This window comes from Manacus vitellinus, unplaced genomic scaffold (genome assembly GCF_001715985.3).
Source record: "Manacus vitellinus isolate BGI_N305 unplaced genomic scaffold, ASM171598v3 scaffold_1_pilon, whole genome shotgun sequence".
NCBI lineage: Eukaryota > Metazoa > Chordata > Aves > Passeriformes > Pipridae > Manacus > Manacus vitellinus.
The window spans coordinates 443460-453387 of NW_021939396.1; positions in this window are offsets into that span (position 1 = coordinate 443460).

Genomic DNA, 9928 nt, shown 5'->3' on the forward strand with positions numbered 1-9928 from the left:
GGAGGGGGAGCTTCAGACCAGGCCCAGGGTGGGATTCTTGGAGTGTCCTGTGCAGGGCCAGGAGCTGGACTCAGTGATCCTGATGGGTCTTTTCCAACTCAGCCCATTTTAGGATTGGGAGGGTTGGGGGTGTTGCAGCTTCACAAGGGTTAAAAAACAAAACAAAACAGGGAAAATAAAACCTGGATAGATTAAGCTGGGAAAAAATCCGTGAAGGGCTGTGAAATACGAGACTCCCCTGGCTCAGGAGCTGCAAACTGCACAGTTTTGGAAAAGCAAGGAGGGTATTTTTGAGGGAGTTTGCATTAAAACCCTCTGGTGTTTATGCTCTGTGAGGTCCTGCTGGGAGAGGAGCTCTCAGGCCGAGCTGGTCTGGCCTTTCCCGGGAGGTGACACAAATTCCAGGAGATTCCCGAGGTATTCCGTGAAATGCAACCACTCTTAGTTTTCCTACTTCTCGTTCTGTGACTGCTGGCAATGCTACCACGTGTCAGATAAGTGCAAATAACATTTTTCCCCACTCAAAATAATGCTGGGTGTCCACTTCCCAGGCAGCCAAAGGGGCAGGACATCATGGAGCTGTCGGAGCGAGTCCAGAGGAGGCCAGAAGATGATCAGAGGGATGGAGCAGCTCTGCTGGGAGGAAAGGGTGAGGGAATTGGGATTGCTAAGCCTGGAGAAGAGAAGGCTTCAGAGTGAACTAATTGTGGCCTTCCAGGACCTGAAGGAGCCACAAGAAAGATGGAGAGAGAATATTTCCAAGAGCCTGGAATGACAGGACACAGGGAATGGCTTCAAACTGACAGAGAGAAGGGTTAGGTGGGATTTTGGGAAGGAATTTTTCCCTGGGAGGGTGGGGAGGCCCTGGAACAGAATTCCCAGAGAAGCTGTGGCTGCCCCATTCCCTGGAAGTGTCCAAGGCCAGGATGGATGGGGCTTGGAGCAACCTGGGCTAGTGGGAGCTGTCCCTGCCCATGGAAGGGGGTTGGAATGAGATGAGATATGAGGTCCCTTCCAATACAAACCATTCCACTATTCCATGACTTGTGTCCAAACCAGGAATCCACGTGCATGGAAAAGGCTTTTCTCCCAAAAGGAAACCCTCTGGCACAACCCAAAAATGAACCCAATTCTTTTGGAAGTCTCCACACGAAGCTGATCCAGTGGGGAGATGGAGTTGGATCCCACCAGCTCCTGGCTGACTCCTACAAACAAATCCCTGACCACGCACCCATTTTTTCTGGGGTGGTTTTAAAAGCCCAGAATGACCCAAATTCATCCCACCCAAAACCTTGTTCACCTCCTGCCCCTCCAACCCCTTCCTTAAGAGCCCACTGGCCTCTCCCTGGCGATCCCTCATCCCGGGGAAATTGTTAAGAGGCCGATAATTAATTGTGGTGAGTCACTAAAAAAATGATCATTCTTTTGCAGAGAATTAGCACCGTGTTCTGCAGAAATGTTAATGCTCAGGGCCATAAAATGAATGGGGAGCTACAGCACCAGCTGCCAGCGGGGCCGTGAGTTATAATCCCACCTCTGGATGCGGAGAGACGGAGCTTCCAGACGTTTCTGAGGAGGGAAAACGCGTTTGCACCGGGTTGCAGTTTAATTTTATGGTTGTTTTTTTCCTGCCCTCAGAGTCCACAATTGCCTATTAATGACTGAAGCAGGGATAGGAATGGTTTTGCTGATCCCAGCTCAGTCTTGGTGTTTATTTCCCGTCTGGCTCCCGGGATTTTACTCCGAACGGTTGGATAAAAGGACTCGGGAAGTCGTGGCCAGGCTTCTCAGGGCTGTGTTCCCACCGGCTCCCAGGGATCAAGAGCTGGGAATTTTGGAACAACAGGGGGGAGAAAATGAAAATTAACAGGTCTGAGAGTTAATTGCTGCGAGTGAAGAGCTCTCCAACCAATATCTGCTCGAGGCAGCTACAAAGGTGGGCTGAAAACAGTCCCCATGTCCCAATAAATCCAACCCAGCTGGGCTTAGGGAGGGGAATTTGGTAGATCCCTACAGATTTGGCTTTGGAGTCAGGAGAACTCCTGACTTTGCATCACTCCCGATGCTAAATCTGCTGATTCCAGGCCCAGCTGGAGCGGGCAGGTGTAAGGAAGGACACGGGGATGGGTTTGGAAGGCGTTTCCCTCCTCCCTCGATTTGATGGGACCTGACATATTTATTGATTTCCATTTGTTATGGACCAGCATTTGCTCCACAAATGGAACGAGGAGATGACTCAGATCACAGCTGCTTTCCCAAACATGCCCTCTTTTGTTTTTGTTGTTTGGTTTTTTTTTTGAAGTTCAAGGAATGGGAAGTTTCCAAATGATTCGCTCTTGGCTTGGACTTCCATTCCCGGATTCCAGTGACTTCAGCTCCCAGAAATGGGGTGGGTTTCCTGGCTGGCAGAGCACTTGCCTTCAGGGAAGTCTGCAAGGCAGACACTCCTCCCTTCTCTTCCAAGCGGGATTTTGTTCTCCCTGTTTTTCATGCAGTTGGTTTTGGATCCATCCAGATCCAGGGGAGAAAAAAATGGAATTTCTCTCGCAGCAGGAGTCCGAGATCCAACTCATCCATGTCATGTGCCAGGGAAAGCCACGAATCAGTTGTTGGCAAGATGGAATTTTACTGGATGGAGGTTGAAACAGCTCATTTATGGCTGGGATGGGAAAAGGAGGGAGAGATGTGGTGATGGAGTTTCCACTTTGGGGCAAAGGTGGATTCCAAGACAAGGAGCCAAGATCAGGGAGATACAGGGTAGGAACCACGGGGAGAAATCCTGTAAGAATTAGGAGTGTTTCTCACTAAGAGAGGGAATTCAGCCTTCAAATCCACTAAAAAAGCAGGCAGAGGGGGGGAAAAGTTTGGTCTCTCAGTCCATGGTGGGCGGGTTCGGAAGATGACACAGCAAGAAAGATTTGGGTGAGACAATTGGGCAAAGGTCCATCCATGGAATGAATGAAGGAATGTCTGGGAAGGGGAGGATCTCAGACCTTGGGAGAGTTCAGGACCAGGACAGGGAAAACACCTCGTAAGAGCAACATGAGTCTGGCTTCTCTTGAGGAGAAGGAATGACCACACAGACCCAGGAAATGGTTTTGGCTGGAATGGACCTTCAAGACCATCCAGTGCCACCCCCTGCCATGGGCAGGGACACCTTCCACTAGCCCAGGTTGCTCCAACCTGACCTTGGATACTTCCAGGGATGGGGCAGCCACAGCTCCTCTGGGAATTCCATTCCAGCCCCTCCCCACCCTCCCAGCCAAGAATTCCTTCCCAATATCCCGTCTAACCCTCTGGCAGTGGGAAGCCATTCCCTGTGTGCTGTCCCTCCATCCCTTGTCCCAAGTGCCTCTCCAGCTCTCCTGGAGCCCCCTTAGGCTCTGGAAGGAGCTCCAAGGTCTCCCTGGAGCCTTAGAGAAGAGCAACACGTGGATGTTCCAGTGGAGGAAACTTCCAGGGGATACAAGGACCAAACTTTGCTCTGAAGGTGATCAGATGTTACCCAAGGGACTCAGAGAAAGGGTGGGATCTCCATCCTTGGAGTAATCCAGACTTAGTTGGAGAATCATGGGATCACTGAGGTTGGAAAAGACCTCCAGGACCATCAAGTCCAACCTTTGACCCATCCCCACCTTGTCCCCCAGCCCAGGGCACCGAGTGTCACATCCAGTGTTTCCTTGGACACCTCCAGGAATGGGGACTCCAAACCTCACTGGGCAGCCCTTTCCAAGGCCTGACCACCCTTTCCATGAAGAAATTCCTCCCGCTATCCAACCTGACCCTCCCCTGGCACAGCCTGAGGCCGTGTCCTCTTGTCCTGGGAGAAGAGGCCAACCCTGAACATCCTGTTCTAACTTTAAAAACTGAATTTATCTTCAGTTTTGATATATTTTAAGCACAGCTTAAACAGGAGGTTACCAGAGGTCCCTTCCAGCCTGCACTATCTTTGGATGGAAAATTCAAAGTTGGAAAATTCCATCTTTGGATCCAAAAAAACCTGGAAAATTCAAAGTTGGCTTCGAGCGCTGGCCCTTCACGGATATCCTGGTTAAAAAAAAACTTTTCCAAAACTCCTTCCCGGCTCCAGTTGTGACTCTGCTCATCAGTTCGTGTCCCTTGGGGGTGCAATCACATCTTATTAATTTGAAATTGCCCAAATAGTCATTACCCTGATAATTGTCTGCTTAGTAAATACACTCATCCCCGAGGGCTTATTGAGGCTTTATCTACTCCTGGGTGACCTGAGGGGCTATTGATTATTTGCTCGTTAGTCCTCATTAACTTTGGGGTTTTAATAAACAATTGGGAGATAATCCAAGACCCAGCAGAAGCTTTTCCTGGGAATCATCACTCACCTCCTTCAGAGGGGACGGCCAACAACAAAAAAAAATGATGTTCGTTTGCAGGTCTTCGAGGGAGAAAAGGGAATTTTGGAGTTGATTTCTGGAGTTTTTTTATCACCTGGGCTCGTTTCTGCCTTGTGGTGTCGTCCAACGATGTGCTCCAAGCAGGAAAACATCCTGAATGTGGTGCCTGAATCCCACAGTTGGAAAATTCAGTTCCCTTTCAGCGGGATCCCTGAGTTTTCCAGGCTGGATATGCCCAGAATTCCCTGACTCCCTGTGTCTGACAAGCTCTGCTCCAGGATTAAGGGAATATGTGATGTTGTCCAACAATTTGCTCCAAGCAGGAAAACATCCTGAATGTGGTGCCTGAATCCCACAGTTGGAAAATTCAGTTCCCTTTCAGTGGGATCCCTGAGTTTTCCAGGCTAGATGAGCCCAGAATTCTCTGACTCCCTGTGTCTGACAAGCTCTGCTCCAGGATTAAGGGAATATGTGGTATCATCCAAGAATGTTTTCCAAGCAGGAAAACATCCTGAAAGTGGTGCCTGAATCCCACAGTTGGAAAATTCAGCTCACTTTCAGTGGGATCCCTAAGTTTTCCAGGCTGGATGAGCCCAGAAGTCCCGGAAGTTCTGGTTCTAACAAGCTCTGCTTCAGGATTAAGGGAATATCAGTGCTAATGAGGCCCTTTTTTCCAGGAATGTTGCTGAAAGCATGGAAAGGGCACAGCACTGCTGAAAGCAAGAGTTGTGGCCTCTCCTCTGAGCATTCCTGAGCAGGGTTTCCTACCTGGAGGAATTCTGCATGGGAATTTTCCACCTATTCCTTCCCAAGAGGATTCAGGCACTGCTTTCCGGATATTTTCCTGGCTGGAGCACATTCTTGGATGACATCACATATTCCCTTAATCCTGGGGCAGAGCGTGTTAGACACAAGGAGTCAGGGAATTCTGAGCACATCCAGCCTGGAAAACCCAGGGATCCCACTGAAAGTGAGCTGAATTTTCCAACTGTGGGATTCAGGCACCATTTTTAGGATGTTTTCCTGCTTGGAGCAAATTACATGGGAAGTTCAGCCATGGCCACCTCCCTGCTTTTCCAGAGCCTGGTGCTGCTGTGCAGAAACTTTTAGGAGAGGATGATTCATGTGTAGATGACAGGGATGTGGGTTCTGTCCCTGGTCTAGGACTCTTATTCCTGAATTTTCTGCCCAAATCCCCTCACTCTGCACAGCAGGAATGACCGACTCTGTCCTTACTCGCTCCTTACTCCTCGTTTACTACTCGTGGCTCTTCCCACCCAAGCAGAGATCCCATGATGTTGTTCCCAAATGTTCCCAAGGAGGGTACATTTAGATGCCTCATCTCCCTCCTGGAAGGAGCAGAGAGAGCAGGTCTTCGCTCATCCAGGTGAAGATCCTTCAGTCCCACGAGGTTTTCCTCCTCTATCCCAACAGCCAAACGGTCCCTGGGTCACTCAAGGGAGGATGGGATTCGGGTTTTTTAGAGGAAAACTCTTTCTGGGCACACCAGGATAGAAGCAAATCCATCCTGGCCTCAGCTGGGACACCCTGGAATTTTTCATAGGCTGGATCCAAGCTCTCAGGGAGGTCTGGAGTGTCCCAGACACCCTCAGGGAGCCCTGGACTGATGGGCTTTCTAGCCCAGGGGTAGGATCCAGCTTTTGGGAGGAACAAACCTTGGATCAGGGTTTTCCCTCTGCAAAGAATTGAAACCACACAGGGAAAAATCAGGAATCCACGAGGAGTCCCTGGGCTATAATGCCAGGAGGTTTTACCTCTTTGCCAGCACCTTCCATGGAGTGCAAATTTTTGGGACAACATGGATCAGACTCCACAGCTGAGTCCCCTGAGGCATCCCAGTGTTTCACAGCACTATCCTACAAACTCCAGGCTTGGGAAGACAAGGTGGCCTCTGGAATTCCCTCTCAGGTGCCCATCAACCCCCGCAAACCTTATTCCCCTCCTTCCATCGCCGACGGATTTTTCCTATTCCTCCCGCAGTGGAAGCCGCCTGGCAGCTCCATCCCGACCCAGGGAGGTTCCCCCTTTCCCCCTTCCCTCCCCCCTTCCCCCCCTCTCCCCACATCCCTGAGATTTATGAGCCAGACTTGCATTATGAGGTGAGTGACTTATCGGGCTGTCAGGGCGAGCGTTTTAAGACGGAATTATATGGGAGAGGGAAAAGATTTTTACCAAATTAATGAAAAATCAATCGGGCCTCAAAAATCCATTAATGGTCATAATGCACTGGTTACAGATAGAGAGATACCAGGGAATCCAATAGTGCCTGTTAAATACCTCTCCTGGAATGGAGCGTCTGGGATATAACTCATTCATTAGGCTGCCCATGTTTACTTTTTAAAGTGACACCAAGCCCTGTCCCTGCAGGACTCCATGCAGCATTTATAAGCCCACATTCCCCCAGTGCCCATCTCCGGGGCCAGCCTGGCCTGGTTCCGAAGGAATTGATCCTCCGTTCCCTTTTTTCCCCCCTCCCTGGGACAATCCCTGCTGAGGCAGGGCCGGAATGACTCTGTTCCTATAGCTGATGGTTTCCCCTATAGCTGATGGTTTCCAGCCTTCCCTGAGCTATGACTTTCACCCCAAATAGCTCTCTGGAGGTCTGACCTGCAGCTCAATGTGTCTCCTCTTCATTTTCCTTAGTCTTAGCTCAGTGCTTGGCTTAATCCCTCCCCTCATCCAACAATAACAACCTTAATCCCAGGACGGATCCTGCTCCATTCCCAGTGTCTCTGGGGAGCCTGGGAATTGCTGCTGGTGCTCTCCCACCTCCCAGGCTTTCTCAGACTTTTGAGGAATGATCAAATGAGGAAAGGCTGAGAGAATTGGGATCGTTCAGCCCGGAAAAGAGAAGCTTCGGGGTGACCTAATTGTGGCCTTCTGGGACCTGAAGGGGGAACTTACAGGAATGATGAGGCAAAACTATTTCCAAGAGCACGTAGGACAAGGGGGAATGGCTGAAAACTGTCAGACAGCAGGGTTAGATTGGATATTAGGAAGAAATTCTTCCCTGTGTGGGTGGTGAGGCACTGGAATGGAATTCCCAGAGAAGCTTTGGCTGCCCCTGGATCCCTAGAAGTGTCCAAGGCCAGGTTGGAGTAACCTGGGCTAGTGGGAGCTGTCCCTGCCCATGGAAGGGGCTTGGAATGAGATGATCTTTTGATTCCCCTTCCAACCCAAACCATCCCATGATTCTATGATTCCAAGATTCCAGGATTCTACAGGCAACGAGACACCTGGTTTGAAGGGTCAACCTTGGCCACCTCATGCCTCGGAGAGGATCCTCCTCCCTTTCTCCCTTCTTTCTGCACGTTGGGGTTGTTGTTACTCCTCCCCCTGTCCTGCCCCACCTTTCAGACCTGTGTCCACCCCTGGGTTGTTCCAATCCTCATGGAGATGCTGGGCCTGGCACGATGGATCTCAGGTGGCTTCTGGTGGGATCCACCCTCTCCACATCTGTCCAGATGTTTCCCACAGCTGCCATTCGCTGCCCGGGGGAAAATTCAGCGGAGGCAACGTGCCCAAAAAGTCAGGCCTACAATCCAAATGGGAATTGCGGGTGTCTGGAGGACGTCAAACCTCTCTAACATGAACATCCCATGCAGTGGTGCAGCTCCATGTCAAAGAGACTTCAAAAGAGAGCAGGAAAGACCTTGAAAGAGCAGTTCCTCCCATTCCTTTTCCATTCCTGACTCTCCATGGAGTGTTCCAGTCTTGTCCATAGTGCAGAGAGCTTGTGGGAAATGCGTCACACCTTGGAATGTCACGGCAGCTCCAGGATGTTGAACGGTCTTGGAGATGGAAGAGAAGGTGAATTCCTCCTGCAAAGTGCCTAATCTAGAGAGGGGACAACTCCTCTGAGAAGATCATTGCCCAGCATGAGGATAAACCACTCCCACTGTCCAGAAGGTCCTGCCCAGAGGCTGGAATGGCGTAAGAATTCTGCTTTTCCCACGAAAATGAACTGCAGCCCAGCCCAGGGGTGCGAGGGCTCAGCAAAGCGAAGTCAGATAAGAAGGACTTGGATTTTCCAGCCCCAAAATGCAAATATTCCCCCTGAGGGGGGGGTCTCAGTGGTTGCTCCTGTTCTGGGGGTCCTCAGAGGTCCCTGGATCGAGCACATCCAGCTCCAGTTGTGCTCTGGCACGTCAGGGAGCTGCCTTGGATGTGTGTGTTATTGTTCTTCATCAAACCTGGAAAAATTCTCCTCCTCCCACTGGCAGGGAAAAGAGCAGGACGTCAAATCTTGTTTCAGAGATTCCACAGATTCCATAGCTGGGAGGGACCCACAAATCTTGGCTTGTCCACGAGGTGAGTTGTGTGTTTGGTGCTGCTCCCATCTCCCCTCCCTTCGCTTCCCAACCCTGGCACCTGGCACTGATCCCCTCCTGAGGGGAAAAAATGGGATCAGGACCTGTGGGATGCCTGGATAGAGTCAGATCCACACATCGCCCCTGCTCAACGTCATCGGGCACCGGGGGTTTCGTTTCCTTTAAATCTTTTTTAAAAAGCAATAAAAGGCCTCCTGGAACAGTCGGAGCGCCGAACATCCACCAAAGTGACAACCTGTCAAAGCTGCCTCGCCGAGAAAACCTGGGCCCAGCAAATTTTTAAGCAGGAGAATTTATTCGCTGTGTCGCTCATCTCTCCGGGGATGAAAAATGGCCGGGGCTCCCTCATTTCGCGCGGAGTCCTGGCAAAACGGCGCCGCGCTCAAACGAGCGGATCGGCCTCGAACAGGACCAATTCATCATCTGGAACAGGCGGAGGCGACAACCTGCCCTAGAAAAAAACAGAAGGGGAAAAAGGATTAAGTTGTGGGTTTTATCCCGGCCTAAATGATCTCGCCCATTAATTTGACACGACAAGGGCCGCCGAGCGCGACGTTTCCCTCGGCCGGGACCTAACGCGGGGCTCTCTATTAACCCGTCACCTTTGCCACTTCCAGCCCCTTCTCCAGGGGGATTTTTTCCAGGGGATTTTGGTGCTAGGTGCCTGCTGGCTGTGCTGAGGTGGCATTGGATGGGTTTAGACCAGGAGAAGAAACCCTTCTGCCCCTGGAGATGGGTTGGGAACGGATTTTGCCGGAGATGGTTTTGATAGTAATTCCAGATTTGATCTATTTTTTTTTTCACACTGCCAAAAATTTCAGTTGGACTTTTGTTTGACTGTCTGCACTTTGGGATTTTCACCCATCCATGGAAGCGTCCAAAGCTGGGTTGGATGGGGCTTGGAGCAACCTGGGATAGCAGAAGGTGTCCCTGCCTATGGCAGAGGGTTGGAATTAGATGGTCTTGAAGGTCTCTTCTAACCCAAACCATTCTGTGATTCTTCCACTGCTCTTGCGCTTGGAGAAGATGATCCTTGTAAAGGAACTTGCTGTCACAGACCCCTCTTCTTTCCAAGTTTGTATCCCACAGGATTAGTCCAAACAGTCCTGGATCTTCTCTCCAGCTCTCCAGGGCTATGATCCTACTTTTTGTCCTGTTCTCTTTCCTCAAGATCCCAGAATCACAGAGTCACTGAGGTTGGCAAAG